The following is a 15330-nucleotide window of genomic DNA, read 5'->3' as shown; positions in this document are numbered from 1 at the left end:
CAGAAGTAGAGAGGTGGGAGGAGGCACACGGGGCAGGCTGGTTCCTCTAGCATGGTCCCCTTCTGCCTCCCCAACAAGATACATGGACCATCCCCCAACCCTATGCAGATACAATCCAACTCTGGACAAACGATCGCTTGTGTCTGTAGCTGAAAGTTAAAATTCAGCTTGTCCAACATTGCCTAGCTGAGTCCACCAGTTTCCTGAGCTCAGGAAGTGCTACTCTTTCCACTGTCCATCCCCCATCTGGCTTGGAGGATCCCCTGCACATTTTTGAGACCAGCTTTACTGGCACCAAATCTCCAGGCTTCTGGAGGATTTTCTTGAAGACACTGTAGTTCTGATACCAGGACTCTGTCCCCTGTCTGCCTCCTGCCAGATCCTGGGTGTGGCTAACCCAGGGTTCCTGAGTGTCTGGAATAATTGTGATAACATGAGAGGCTTCGGCTAATGCCAAGACTTCACAACGCTACCTGGACACATATGTGGGAGAATCAGATGAAGGGTCCTCCGAAAGGGGAAGTTTCTTTCCTAGACTGAACTTGGGCATGGTTCCTCCCTGATCACACCTCACAAAAGCAAGGATAGGTATCAATGCTCAGTGTTGCTCTGACCTGTGCAAAATGATAGGGGCCTCCCTGGTGGCTCAGATGGTAAAGAATCTGCCTGCAGTGCAGGAGACCCAGGTTCAATCCCTGGGTCAGGAAGATTTCCCCTGGAGAAGGGAATGGCTACCCACTCCAGTATTCGTACCTGGAAAATTCTGTGGACAGAGGAGCCTGGCAGGCTACGGTCCATGGAGTGGCAAGAGTCAGACATGACTCTTTCACTTTTTCATGCACAGAAATACTGGGAAGAGTGGTAACCAACAGCCCCAGACCCTTCCCTCATAGAGTTCAAGTCCAGTGGAGCAAATAAATACTCACCAAACAATGGCAGTCAAGGCTGGGATGCGAGAAGCACAGGGAAGAATGATTAGGGCCTGTTTAAGCCGAGGGGACTCTGGGAGCCCAGAAGCGGCTCCTAACAGCCTGCGATGGGAGGTGGGGAGATTCCAAGATTCCCTGAAGGCAGAGCCAGCTTCATGGCTGTGTGATCTGCGTGGATGCCCAGTGCCCCTTGTTTAAAAGGACCCCATGCTGGCTGATGCCCCACTGTCACAATCGTGAAAATCTTAATGCTTTTTGAACAAAGGACTCCACATTTTCATTTTGCACTGGGACCCCACCCCACCCCACACACTTGAAGGATATACAGAGAAAGCTGGGAGAAGAGAGGTCTCCCAAGAAGGAAGAACACTGTCTGCAAAAGAGAAGCAGGAAAGAGAGAGGCTGGGCACTTGGAGAGCTGGCCAAAGTTCCCTGTAGCTGCAGCACAGAGTGGGAGAAGAGGGAGGGTGACAGGGAAACTTAAGAAGTAGGCGGATGCCTGCTGCCAGGCTTAGGAAGTCTGACTGCACACCAGAGGCACCGGAGCCATGGGGGGCGCAGGGACTGGTATGGACTTTAGAAAGATCCATGGTGAGGAGGGTGGCCAGGGGCCCAGAGTAAAGAACAAAGTCAGGATTGGGGGCTCATTTGCCTTAGGAGGGCTTGGGACTGTCTGACCTCTGTGGGCAGGCTTATGAAGAGCCTTGGATACATGGGTGACTGACACTCCGGTGTACCGGGAGACTGATCAGGGAGATTCCACAGCTGAACCCAGAGAGGCTGAACCCATTTTCATTGTTGAGGGTGGGAGGGGAGTACACAAGGGTAGGTTCAAGGGTGTTCCTGGTAAGTATTTGAAAATCTTTTAATATGAGAACTCACATGGGTAGACTGATGGAGGTGAATGCAAAATTGACGGATTTTAGAGTATAAAACGTGACACTTCAGAGGATTTTATTCTGGGTATATTCTGGCTTCAACTCTCTATAGAATCCCTGGGGTACACTTGACTCTGGATAAAACATCAGTTCTTTGGGAACTTCCTCTTCATCCACAGCCCTGAAGCTTCCATTTTCCCTCTCCGCTGAGGACCTCCACACCTCTGTCCCGGCCCTAGCCCTTCCCCTGAACCCTGGGCCTGGCTTTCCTTGGCTTCCTGAACATCCCCCCGGGGCCCTTCACACCCACTGGGTCCCACCTTGGCCTCAGCATCTTCCCAAAGCTGCCCCTCTTCCTGAGTCCTGTCTCAAGGTAATCCCCACGCAGCCTACTGAGCAGCGCCCCCTGAGCAGCGCTCCCCAGCAGCAACCCCCACCTTCCTCCATTCTCTGGCCCCATTCTGTTCTAACTCTGGCCTCACCCACGTGGGTCCCTGTACCTCCTTCCCCTGGGCTTCTGGCCTCAGTCTCACCCTCTGCTCCAGGGAATCTTCCTAAAGCCAAACCCGAGCCTCCTCTGGGCTTCCCAAGTGGCTCAGTAGTAAAGAATCCACCTGCCAATGTAGGAGACACTGGTTCGATCCCTGGGTAAGGAAGATTCCCCTGGAGGAGGAATGGCAACCCACTCCAGTCCCACTCCAGTCCCACTCCAGTATTCTTGCCTGGAGAATCCCCATGGACAGAGGAGCCTGGTGGGCTACAGTCCACGGGGTCGCAAAGAGTCGGACACGACTGAGCGACTAAGCACCCACGTACCCTCCTCTGCATAGAACCTTCCATGGCTCTCCAGGGGCCCCGGGACAGAGCCCAGTTCCACAGCCTGGCAGCAGAGGCCTTGCCCCCTCCCCTGTTCCCAGGTCAGCTCCATCTCTAGCATGAATGTTCCCCACCTCGGTCTGGAAGGAAGTCACTGCTCCCTGGAAGACTCTCACCTTTACGCTCCCACACCTCTCCTCGCTTTGTTCCCGTGCCCTCGGTGAAGCCCCCCTCACCGCCTCTGCTTGTGATGAAGAGCCCGGGAGGGATCTTAAGCAGGTGAGAAATGAAGCTACTGGAAGTCAGTTCCTTCTTGAATTCTCCCCCTCCACCTCCCACCCAAAGCAAGGGTTCTGGGCGGAAAGAGGCTAGGGGCGCATGTTCCTGGGACTTGGGAGAACGGAGGGGCTGAAAACTATACCCAAGGTCCCTTGCTTCTCCCTGTCTAGAGCCCCAGCCTTGTCCTTCCTCCCAGACCCTCCATGGAGGGTGACGCTCCACTCTTCTCTGGTTCAGGGCGTTCTAGGAGGATGGGCGCGACTGGAAGCTGTTGTCTTCCCTTGGGCTCTCCACTGTCAGATCCTGCAGCCCTCCACATGGGGCATGTGTTGCCCTCTCCCGCCTGCTCCAGTCACTTCCACGACCTGGAGCCCAGCCTCCACCTTCCCTAGGAGTTCAGGTCCCAGGTCCTCCTCCCTCAGACTCAGGAAATCCAGTCTCATGCCCCCTCTTCTGCAGAATCCAGGTGTCCAGGCACCCAGCGCCCTCCTTTCCAGGATCCCAAAAGTTCAAGCCTGAAGCCTCTCCTTCCTCACTCCTCAGCAGGCTCAGGAACCCTGACCCTGTTTTCTTAGGAACCATGATATTCTCTCTCTCTCTCTTTTCTTTTGGCCACACTGCATGCTAGTTCTGTGACCAGGGGTTGAACCCACGCCCCCGGCAGTGTAACCACAGAGTCTTAACCACTGGACCACCAGGGAAGTCCCAACCATGGTATTCTAGTCTTACCCACTTCAATCCCCTGATTTGTAATTTTCTGTCTTAAACTTGGAGACTTCACCCCTCCAAACACTTGAGGGCCCTCTGGAGGAATATCTTTCTTGCCTCTCTTTAGGTCTTCATATCTCTCCACCACTCAGCTCTCTCTACCTCTCTGACTCCGCCTGTCTCCCCCCACACCCGTCTCTCCATCTCACTGCAATTTTCTTGCATGTTTCCTCTCCCTCTGTCAGTGTCTCTGCTCGGCTCTGTCTCCCTCCTCTCCCCTCCCTGTCCTTTCTCCTCCCCTCTCTCCATCTGCCCCTTTTCCTTGACCCTGCCCACATAATGAGGCCTCATTACTATCGATGGCAACAGGTCAGGCTGGAGCCAGTGCTAATGGGGACCTCAGTGTGCTGACCCAGGGAGAGTGCTGAGGGCCAGGCCCAAGCATGTGTGTGTTAGTTGCTCAGTCGTGTCTGACTCTTTGAGACCCCATGGACCATAGCCCACAAGTTCTGTCCATGGAATTCTCCAGGCAAGAATACTGGAGCAGGTTGCCATTTCTTCCTCTAGGGGATCTTCCCGACCCAGGGATTGAACCTGAGTCTCCTGCATTGCAGGCAGATTCTTTACCATCTGAGTCACCATGGAAGCCCAGGCATTTGGAACCATAAATGCCCCCACAATGTGCCTGGCCTCATTCCAGCTCCTTGCAGGTAAGCCCCCATCTTACCTTATTCCCTGGGTTCTGAGGCCTGCGTTCTTCTCTAGGATTCCTCTTGCGTCCCCTCTGCTCCTGCGGTAGGAGGCCTGGAGGGCAGACTGGTAAGAGAGACTGCACTGACTAACCGGGATCCACCCACTCCTTCTCTGCCACGGGCACCCTCTCACCTGCCCCACTGTGCTGTGGTGCCCTGAGCTTCCTGTGGGGTGAGTGACCCATGGGAGACACAGAAAGCGGGTGAGTTAGTCTGGATCAGCAGGAGGAAACTGGCAGTGCCAGCTCCTGGGCTGCCTGGCAAGTTCTGTGACAGAGGATCGGCCACAGTGAAGCTTCTTGGGGCAGGGCTGTGGCCAACTGGGGCAAAGGACTATTTGGGCAGGGACTGTAGCAAGGGATTTGGCCAAACTGCTTGTGAGAAGGGGACCAGTCGGGCCTTTCTGGGAGGACCGCCCAGTGGAAGCAACTTTATTCTAAGTTAATGTTTATGTACCAGACATTGTTCTGTGCCCTTTACATACATCATCTCATGTAATCTTCCCATACCCCTGGGCTAACACCCTCTCTTACATATGAGGCAGCTGAGACCCAAAGAAGTGAAATACCTTGCCCACGCTCACATGGCCAGGGATTAGATGGCAACAGGATTAGAACATTATGTGTTTGCCCTCGAAGTCCACCAGATTATACTGACTCCTTCCTGTCCCCTCCCAGATCCCTCCGGCCCCGTGACTGCATGTGTGGGTTTCCAGGGATGTTACTACATCAGGATTTCTTGCAGGGCTGGTGCTGAGAAGCCCAATTTCCGGCTGTACCTGTCGCCACCGCCCAAGGGGCCGCTGACCAGAGTGCTGGTGAGGGCGCACCGGGTGGACACTGTGGGCGCCCCTGTGCTGCGCTGTGTAGCTGCGGGGCCCTCGGAGGGCAGTGGGTGGCGAGGTGCACCTAGAGGCGTCCAGGCCAATGGGAGTGACAGTGGTGACCCCGGGTGGGCACGCCTCCCTGGACCCGGCGCTGGCTCTACTGCGCCACCTGCTGGATACTTGCTCTGTGATGATGACGCCGTCGCCGCAGCCTCACGACCCGCACTAGTTTGCCGCGGTGGCCCGAGCCTCAGGCCTCCGGGCCCGGTCCTGCTGGACGGCGTCGAGCACGCGGCCCGCCGGCCTCTCCTTGCACACCTTGAGCCTTTCCAGGTATAGCAGGTGCAGAGCTCAGGAGACCTGTTGGGCACCGGCGTGGTGGCCACTCATCCCTTCCTGCACGCGGGAGACAAGGCCTGCGACCACATGTCCAAAATGCTGTCCTAGGGTCTCTGAGGACCTGTCTACGCCGTGCCTCCGTTCGTGCTGGTGGAACCCTGGCACCGAAACCTCGTGTACTTGGCGGCAGGCAGCACCCGCGGCCAACGCTTGTAGGAGAGGCGGCACCGAAGGGGTGCGCCGACTGTGCGCCCCGGCGCCTGGCTGCGCTTCAGCGTGGACCTGCGGCGCCCTCTTGTGCTGCGCTCGGCCCTCCTGCACGTGCTTTTTCTGGTGGGGCCGCGGCCCGGGCGGGTGGGGCGTCGTCTATGATCCTTTCTTTTCTCTCATGCTGCCAGTGGGCGCGTTCAGCCTCGCTTAGCGCCCGTGCAGCTGCCAGGCTTTGCCAACCCGCGGCCGCTGCTCAACTTGCCCTGGAGCCTCAGCCCCTCCGGTCCTGGGCCGCATCGCTAGCAGCATTCCGACCAAGTCCAAGCCCCTGCCCAGGGCTTCGCCTGGACGGAGCTGGCCTGTGGACCCCTGCGCTGTGCAGTCCACAGTCTGGAGATGCGCCACGCCTCCTGGACCCGAGCACAATCCCTGGATTGGGAAGACCCTCTGGAGAAGGGAATGGCAACCCGCTCCAGTATTCTTGCCTGGAGAATTCCACAGAGGAGCCTGGCGGGCTACATACCGTCCATAGGGTCACAAAGAGTCACACACAACTGAGTGACTAACATTTGTTTAAAAAATGTAATCCTCATAGCCACCGTGGAGGCAGATCTTTTTATTATCCCTATTTTATAGAAGAAGGAGTTGAAGGTTGAAGTCAAGAAATCACCACCCTAATCTGCACATGCAACAGGTGGCAGCTGTGACCCTCAAATCCGCTCAGGCCACTAGGGAAGAGGCTTGTTGCCACCAACAGTGAGGCCCTCCGCGCAGACTCAGTGTGAACTGGCCGCTGATCACAGTCCTAAATTATGGTATGGGACTGATTTCCCAGAACCTTGGAATAAGGGGCTCTCATTCAGTATCTGTGCTTCCCTGGGGGCTCAGTGGTAAAGAATCTGCCAGGCAAGCTGGATACCCAGGTTTGATCCCTGGGTCGGGAAGATCCCCAGGAGAAGGAAATGGCAACCCACTCCAGTATTCTTGCCTGGAAAATCCCATGGACAGAGGAGCCTGAAGGGCTACAGTCCACAGGGTCGCAAAGAGTCGGACACAAATGAAGCAACTGAGCATGCGCGTACGCAATGCTGTTTTTAGATGAAGCTTGTGTTCACCAGCTCACCAAAGTCCTATTCTACACCTAGGCTGTGCTGATCATTTCTGTATTGTCCCTCAGCCCCACCATTCTCTTCCTGCTGATATGGACCCCAATTCATTTTATTTTTTCCTGAATTTTTTTTTGGGGCTGCACTGGGTCTTTGTTGCTGCAAGAGGGCTTTCTCTAGTTGCAGCAGTCACAGGGCGTGGACTTCTCACTGTGGCACTCAAACTCTAGGCATACAGGCTTCAGTAGTTGTGGCACACAGGTTTAGCTGCTCTGTGGTATGTGGAATCTTCCCGGACCAGGGACTGAACCCATGTCCTCTGCACTGGCAGGCGGATTCTTAACCAGTGGACCACCAGGGAAGTCCTCCAATTCATTTTATATTGAGAACCGTGTTAGCTTCTGAATGCTGACTCTTCAATACCAGAGACCCTGGGTGTCTAGGGTGTGGAGGGATGAGATTAATGCCAGGATTCAGTTCTGATGCATCGTCTCCTCATCTCATCTCCAGATGTTCTGACTGAGGAAGCTGTGGACCCTCCCATGGAATCTCATTCCCTCCTAGCATCTTCCTTGATGATTCCACTCCAGTTCCCAGTCTCCTGTAATGACACTTCCTTTAACAGGACCACATGTCACCTTTGTGAAACACAAGACTGTGTGTGCCCAGCACGCAAGCCACATTTGAGTCCAAGACCATGTCCAGTTCCCAAATGGTACCTCTGAGGGACTCCAGAGCAGTGTCCAGCTCTCAAACTATGGTAATGGCCAATCCAGGATCAGAAAGCACACCTGAAATGGAACCAAGGCTTTTACCTGTGGCCGCAGCTTAGCTGGGGCTTGCCAAGGGGCTGTGAAGGGCCCCTGGCCTGAATCTGTACCTGTGGTTGGGTTGGCACATGCACCTGTCTCCCTGCTGATGCTCGTGGCTGACCCAGAGTCCAGATCCAATGACAGTGTTATGGTCTGGGTCAGCAACTGCCTTAGTGGCCCACCCAGGGTCCCGGGTGAGTACTGAACGAAGCTTAGAGGCTGTGACTGGGGAAACCAGAACTTGAAACTGTGTCTGAGTCCAAAATGATGTCTGTGACCAAATCACAGATAGAGGCTCTCTCTGGCAATGGGCAGGGGGCCATCACAGAGGGTACTGCTATGCCTCTGGGTTATCATATATCTATACTTTTTGGCCGCACCATGCAGCAGGTAGGATCCTAGCTCCCCAACCAGGGATCGAACCCATGTCCCCTACAATGGAAGATGAGTTTTAACCACTAGACTGCCATGGAAGTTCCTATACATTTGATGGTTATGCTTTCCCCACGCCTGGGAGCTACCATCTACACGCTGAGCCTTTGCCCTCAGACTCCACACAGAGGCCTCCCTTCCTTTCAGTTGTGGCTCACCTGCTCTGGAGGGGGACAGTCCATGCTTGTCACAATGCACATCTTTGGCATAAGCATCATTGCTGTCAAACATGAGCTCAGCTTTGTTCAGGTGAGAATCACACTGTATGGAATACTGGAGAACTCCCTCCTTCTCCATCCCTCATTTTTGTCATCTCTAAAATGGAGGCAGTTAGACAGGTCCACAGTCCCTTATCTAAAATGATTGGGGGGACTTCCCTGGTGGTCCAGGGGGTAAGATCTCACTTTCCAATGCAGCTGGTTCAGGTTTAATCCTTGGCCAGGGGAGCTTGGCCAAAAAAACAAAACATTAAAAAATAGAAGCACTATCATGACAAATTCAATAAAGACTTTAAAAATGATCCACATCAACAAAATCTTTTTTAAAAAGTAACATTTTAAAGGATATGTTTTTATTTATTTGGCTGTTGGATCTCAGTTGAGGCATGCAAGATCTTCATTGTTTCCTGTGGAATCTTGTGTTGGGGCAAGACTCTAGTTATGGCACACGGCTCTGTGGCATGTGGGACCATGGTTCCCAGACCAGGGATCGAACCCACATCTCCTGCCTTGCAAGGCAGATTCTTAACCACGGGACTACCAGGGAAGTCCCAACAGTAACAATTTTTTTTTAATAAATAAATAAATAATAGGGCTTCCCTGGTAGCTCAATGTAAAGAATCCATCTATCAATGCAGGAGAGGTGGGTTTTATCCTTGATCTGGGAAGACCCCACACACCACGGATCAGCTAAGCCTGTGGAGCCCAACTACTAAAGCCCGTGTGCCCTAGAGCCTGTGCTCCACAACCGTTGAGGTCACTGAAATGAGAAGCCCGCACACAACTAGAGAAAAGCCTGCACAGCAACGAAGACCCAGCACAGACAAAAATAAATAAATAAATAAATAAATTTTTAAATTAATAAATAAGTAAATAAAATGATTATGGCCTAGTGCATTTCAGATTTTAGAATTTCAAAGGCTCATCCCATGCAAATGCCACATATCATATAATACTCCTAGTGGGTGATCAGTTCAGTTCAGTTCAGTTCAGTGGGTGTTACAAAACCACAAATATGAATGTTTCTGCAGTGACATGTCTGAATATGCATACCAATTGGGATAAATTACAACTGTAAGCAGCCACATGTGAGTTCAGGTCAGCTTTTGCTGCTGACTTAGTTTTAACATCAAACACAGAACACATCTTTCAGTCTTCAGCCCACTTTTGCATCGGGGAATTGTAGAAAAGGGACTGTGGACCTCTAGCAGCTACTCCGTCAGGCTCTTGTGAAGTGGGAACAAGTTAACGGAGGGAAAGCACTTAGAACCAAGTCCAGCTCATGCTAAGTGTCACTGAGGAATGTTTTGCCTATTTTTACTTTCCTCTAACACTGGCATCTGGAACCTCCAAATTCTCTGAGCTTTGGCCATATCCCAGGGCCACATGCAGCCACTGGCATGTCCCAAATTTTTCCTCAGGGAAGGTTTCCAGACAGTTCTCTGGTTGGAAAGTTGTGGGGGCTAGACTATATATTTGCTGCTGAGTCGCTTTAGTCGTGTCCAACTCTGTGCGACCCCATAGATGGCAGCCCATCAGGTTCCCCAATCCCTGGGATTCTCAAGGCAAGAACACTGGAGTGTGTTGCCATTTCCTTCTCCAGTGCATGAAAGTGAAGTCGCTCAGTCATGTCTGACTCTTCGCGACCCCATGGACTGCAGCCTACCAGGCTCTTCCGTCCATGGGATTTTCCAGGCAAGAGTACTGGAGTGGGTTGTCATCGCCTTCTTCAAGACTATATATTTAATCAGGGGCAAACTGATGGATGTTATGGATGTACAAAGCTACCTTTCAGCACTATAGAAAGACAGTAGACTCTGGAGCCAGATGGTCTGTTTTCAAATCCCCACTTGACCACTCATTATTTATATGACCTTGGGCAAATTATTTAAACTCTCTGGGTCTCTGCTTCTTCATCTGTGAAATTGGGATGATATAAAGATCAAACTAGTCAATCCTAAAGGAAATCAACCCTGAATATTCATTGGAAGGACTGATGCAGAAGCTCCAATGCTTTGGTCACCTGATGCAAAGAGGCAACTCATTGGAAAAGACCCTGATGCTGGGAAAGATTGAAGGCACACAGGAGAAGAAGGAGGCGACAGAGGATGAGACGGTTGGAAGGCATCATCGACTCAATGGACATGAGTCTGAGCAAACTGCAGGAGATAGTGAGGGACAGGGAAGCCTGGTGTTCTGCAGTCCGTGGGGTCACAAAGAGTCAGACAACTTAACAATGATAAGTGAACAACAACAACAACCCATAGGGCTGTAGTGAGGGTTAAATGAAATAATATAAGGAAAGCTCAGGAAGTGTATGGTGCTAAGACCTGATATGTGAACCTGATATGTGGGTTGCCAGTCCCTTCTCCAGGGGATCTTCCTGACCCAGGGATCAAACCTTTGTGTCTTGCATCTCCTGCCTTGGCAGGCAGATTCTTTACCACTGAGCCCCTGGGAAGTCCATGTTAGGAGATGATACATGTTAAAGAGAAAAAATAGAGCAACGAAAGTGTGATCAGGATTTCTGAGAGTACAGTTTTAAATAGGAGGGATGTAACTTAAGCCAAATCTCAAAGGAAGTGAGGGAGAGAGCCATGTGGATATCTGAGAAAAGAGCATTCCAGGCAGAGGGAACAGCAAGTGCCTAAAGTGAAAATCTGCCACCCATGTGAGAGGAACAGCAAGAAGTCCAGGCTGAAGGAGAGGGATCGTGATACCTAGTAAAGGAGGAGATTATGGGATTCGGATTGTGGACGGCCATGTGGGCTCTTGCAATAACTTCGGCTTTTATACTATGTAAGGTCAGGGTCAAGGACAGATTTTGTGCAGAGGAGGGTTGAGACATCCCTTGCATGTAAATAGGACCCTTGTGGCGCCATGTAGGGAACAGTCTATGGGGCTGATGGAGGAACTGCTGGGAGAGCAGTGAGGAGGTCGCTGCAGTAGTCCGGGTAGGAGAGGATGAGGGCTGGACCAGAAAGGGGGCAGTGAAGGAGAGTACAAGGTGACCTGGAAAGCTTCTGGGGGATGAGGTGGGGGACAAAAAAAAAAGAGGGAAATCATAGATTGGGAGAAGGGAGACTCTCTGATCTGGAAGGTCTTGGTGGAGGCTCTTGATAATTGGAGGAGAGACATTTAAGTCCTGGCTGAAGGCTCTCCTATTAACTGGAGGAGGTGGGCACTCCTAGCTCTTTAGTGAAACAACTTACCTGGTTTCCTCAGAGGAGGGTTTCTGAGTTTTGCATGAGGATGGAACTGGATACTGAAAACAAGACTCCTGGTTAATAGATGAGGGTGAGACCTCTCAAAGCCCCAGTACCCCAACATTCAACCCCCCACCAACTTCCATCCCGCACCCCTCCTCAGATGCTTGGGAATGCAGCCTTTCTGGTGGCCCTACGCTTAGGTCACCTCGCAGGTGGACCAACAGCATCTGTGATAGCCTTGACCCTCAGTATCAGGAAGCGTGATTGTATTTCCACAGCTCCTGACTAGGGGCAGAGGCAGGTCTGGAGCAGGAGCTGCCTGCACTGTGCCTCCTTGCACAATTGGGCCCTGCAGCCACCTGATGCCCTGGGCCAGCCCCCCTAGGCTGTGCCCTGAGCCAGGCCTGGGGCCCCACTGGAGCCCCCGGGACCCTGTCCTGCCCAGGTGGCTCCGAACCGGCTTTTTAGCTGCTGCCACGACATGATGCCGCCTCGACCCTTCGAGACCAGCAGCAGTGCTTGGATCTCTCTTCTCGAATTACCGATTTGTGCTTTGCGTGGCCCTCCATGTCTGTGGGCTGGCCTGTCAGCGTCTGGGTGGCAGTGTCAACCTGTCAAGATTCCAGGTTGGCTATAGTAAGAGAACCTTAGGAAGGAAGGGGTTCTGGAATTTAAAAGCAACCCTCCTCGATACTGGGGGCTTTCCAGGTGGCTTAGACGGTAAAGAATCTGCCTGCAATGCAGGAGACCCAGGTTCGATCCTTGGGTCAGGAAGATACCCTGGAGAAGGGAATGGCTACCTGCTTCAGCATTCTTACCTGGAGAATTTCGTGGACAGAGGAGCCTGGTGGGCTACAGTCTATGGGGTCACAAAGAGTCAGACACGACTGAGCGACTAAACTTCTCCTTGATACTGGAGTCAGTTGCTGGGGCAAGACTCCAGGGATCCAGGGGTGGGACAGCTTCTGGGTCCTAGGGGTGGGACTGCTAAGGCTCCGGAGGCTGGAATCCTTGGGTCTGAGGTGGAGACTTCTCCCCACTGGGAGTACGGGACTTCTGGGTTCTGAGGGTTGAAACACTAGGTCTTGGGTTTGGAGTCTGTGGGCCCTGAGGGTGAAGACTTCTGGTTCCTGGGGTGTAGAACTACTGAGTTCTAAAAGGCAGGACTCCTGGATTTGGTGGATGGAAATGTCCTCTAGGCAACTGGAGTGAGAGTTCTGCATCCCATGGCCTGAATTTTACGTACACAACTGCTGGCTTCTAAAGATTGAAACTTGACCCTGTTGGGTGAAGATTACCAGAGTTGAGGGCTGGAAAACCTCCATTCTAGGAGGCATCATGTTGCCTGAGGATGCACTGGCCTGGGCCTTCAGCTGTAGCTTCTGGGTGGATTCCCTCGCTGGGTGCCTGGATGCTGCTGGCAAGGTTCTGCCTCCATCCTGTGTCACCCTGCCAACCACCAGCACCCCAGCCCACTTTGTGCACACATGTGATATCCTCTTGACCCCCTGAGACCCTTCCACCCAGGCCATGAGCTTCCTACCCCAAACCCAAGGTTGCACCGTAGACATATGCCTGGGCACTGGACCCTGCCTGATGTTAAGTGTCTACTGTGAAACCAGCCTGTTGCTGGGTGGCCAAGTTTTTCCCTGGCAGGAACTGGGTCTATGCAGCAAGGGTCCAAGGCCTCAGCCCAACCTCTTCATCTTCCCTCATAGGCAGGGCTTGGCCCCATTCTTGACCCTTGCAGGGCAACTTCAGCTCCTTGTTGCCCATCTCAGGATGCCAGCCCCTCCCTGCACAATGTAGTCCCTGAGACCTTGTGCTTCCCACTGCCAGCCTCCAACCATCCTCTCCTCCCCATCATGATCTAGACCCTCAACCTTGCCCACCCTAAAGTGTTAGCCCAATTCTGACGGAAGTCCAGCCCCGAGCTCTCATCCTTCTCGCTTCTCAGCCCTGATCGTGGTCCAGTTACTCAACTCTTACCTCTTTAGGAACTCAGACTTGGTCATAGTCCAGCCCCTAAGGCCTTTCCCAACCTAAGCTCATACTGACGAGCTGTGCCTCTGATCCATGGATGGTCCACCTAGCATTTACCTCTTTGAGGGTTCGCTTCAGCTCTGCACAAGTGAAGTTTTCCAGCCCTTACCTCCACAGGGCCCCAGATGTCATATTCCAGCCCCAGAAGTTGGGAGTGAGACTCCGGCAACCACCTACCACCAAGTAAACCTCCATTACTATTCTTTCCCCAGGCTCGCTGTACCTGCACACTCACACTATTCCTATGCACTCTGGACACTTGTGTGGAGCTGAAGCTGGAGCTGCATGGCAGGCCTGTGTCCCTGCCCAGACGCCACCAGCCACCAAGGACAGGGGCACAGACATAGCACCTGCAGCCTCCTGTATGATCCCAGAGGCCTGCTGGCACCCTGCCACCCATACTTGCCACCAGAGTTCTTCCTGGCCTGTGTGGCTGACACGGGTTGTGGCTGACAAGGGTTGTGGCCGACAAGGGTCATGCCCATGGGAACAACCAAGTGCTCCGTGCCTGCCCACAGGCCTCCACGGCCACTTGCCAAATGATTGGTGTCTGTGTATGGCCCTGAAGGACACTTGGCTTTTGCTGTGAGCCATCACCAGGGGGGTTGGCGGTGCAAGACCAGGTCTGGTCTTCCATCATCCTACAGGTGGTAGGGAGAGCCACCATGTGCCAGGCCCACGAATGAGATACAGTGCCAAACAGGACCGAATTCTGCCCACACTCTCCTTGGGAAAACGGATCTGATTTTCTCTCATGGCTGTATTTACAAAGCACCCATTCTGGTTCTCAAATTATTGTCCCTAGACCAGCAGCAGCAATACAGGGCCTGTCTACAATGCAGGCTGCCCCAGACTTACTGGCTCAGAAATGCTGGGATGGGCCCAGCATCCTTTTGTAACAAACCCGTCAGGAGATCAGAACTTCTGTTTGACCTGTTCCAAATCAGCTCACTGCACCTTTGAACCGCACTAGGAGATAAGGTCAATCGTCATCTCTTTTCTCTGGTGAGGAAACTGAAGCACAGAGAAGCTAGGTGCTTCCCCAGATCTCAGCTGTAAGCAGCAGAATTGGCCTTTCCGCCTGACTCCAGAATCCTCCTGAACCCTCTATGCTTTAGTATCTTTCTAACAATAATGTAAAAACAGTTCCAGTAGTAACATGAAAAGGGGACTAACTTTATAGAGTGCTTGCTCAGTGCTAAGCCTTCTATTGGGCTTCCATGGTGGTTCAGATGGTAAAGAATCCACCTGCCAATGCAGGAGATACAGATTCCATCACTGAGTCAGGAAGATCCCCTGGATAAGAGAATGGCAACCCACTCCAGTGTTATTGTTTGGAGAATCCATGGACAGAGTCGCTTTGAGAGCTAAGGTTCACGGGGTCACAAAGAGTCAGATACGACTAAGCAACTAAGACACACACACACACACACACACACACACACAAGCCTTCTATTACCTTAATTAATTCTCCCAACAGTCCCATCAGGCAGGTACATGTTATGAATGAGGGAAACCAAGGCATTGATGGTTAAGGAATTTGCCCAGTGTCCTACACCTAGAAAATGACTTAGCTGGGCTTCCCTGGTGGCTCAGTGGTAAAGAATCTGCCTGCCAATGCAGGAGACATGGGTTCAATCCCTAGTCAGGGAAGATCCCACATGCCACAGAGCAACTAAGCCCATGCACTGCAATTACTGAGACTGTGCTCTATAGCCCGGAGGCTGCACCTACGGAAGCCCAGTGCTCCACAAAAAGAGAAACCCGAGCACT

This window comes from Oryx dammah, unplaced genomic scaffold, assembly GCF_014754425.2.
Source record: "Oryx dammah isolate SB20612 unplaced genomic scaffold, SCBI_Odam_1.1 HiC_scaffold_13, whole genome shotgun sequence".
Taxonomy (NCBI): domain Eukaryota; kingdom Metazoa; phylum Chordata; class Mammalia; order Artiodactyla; family Bovidae; genus Oryx; species Oryx dammah.
The sequence above is the reverse complement of the archived record's forward strand: the minus strand, read 5'-3'. Positions refer to the sequence as shown.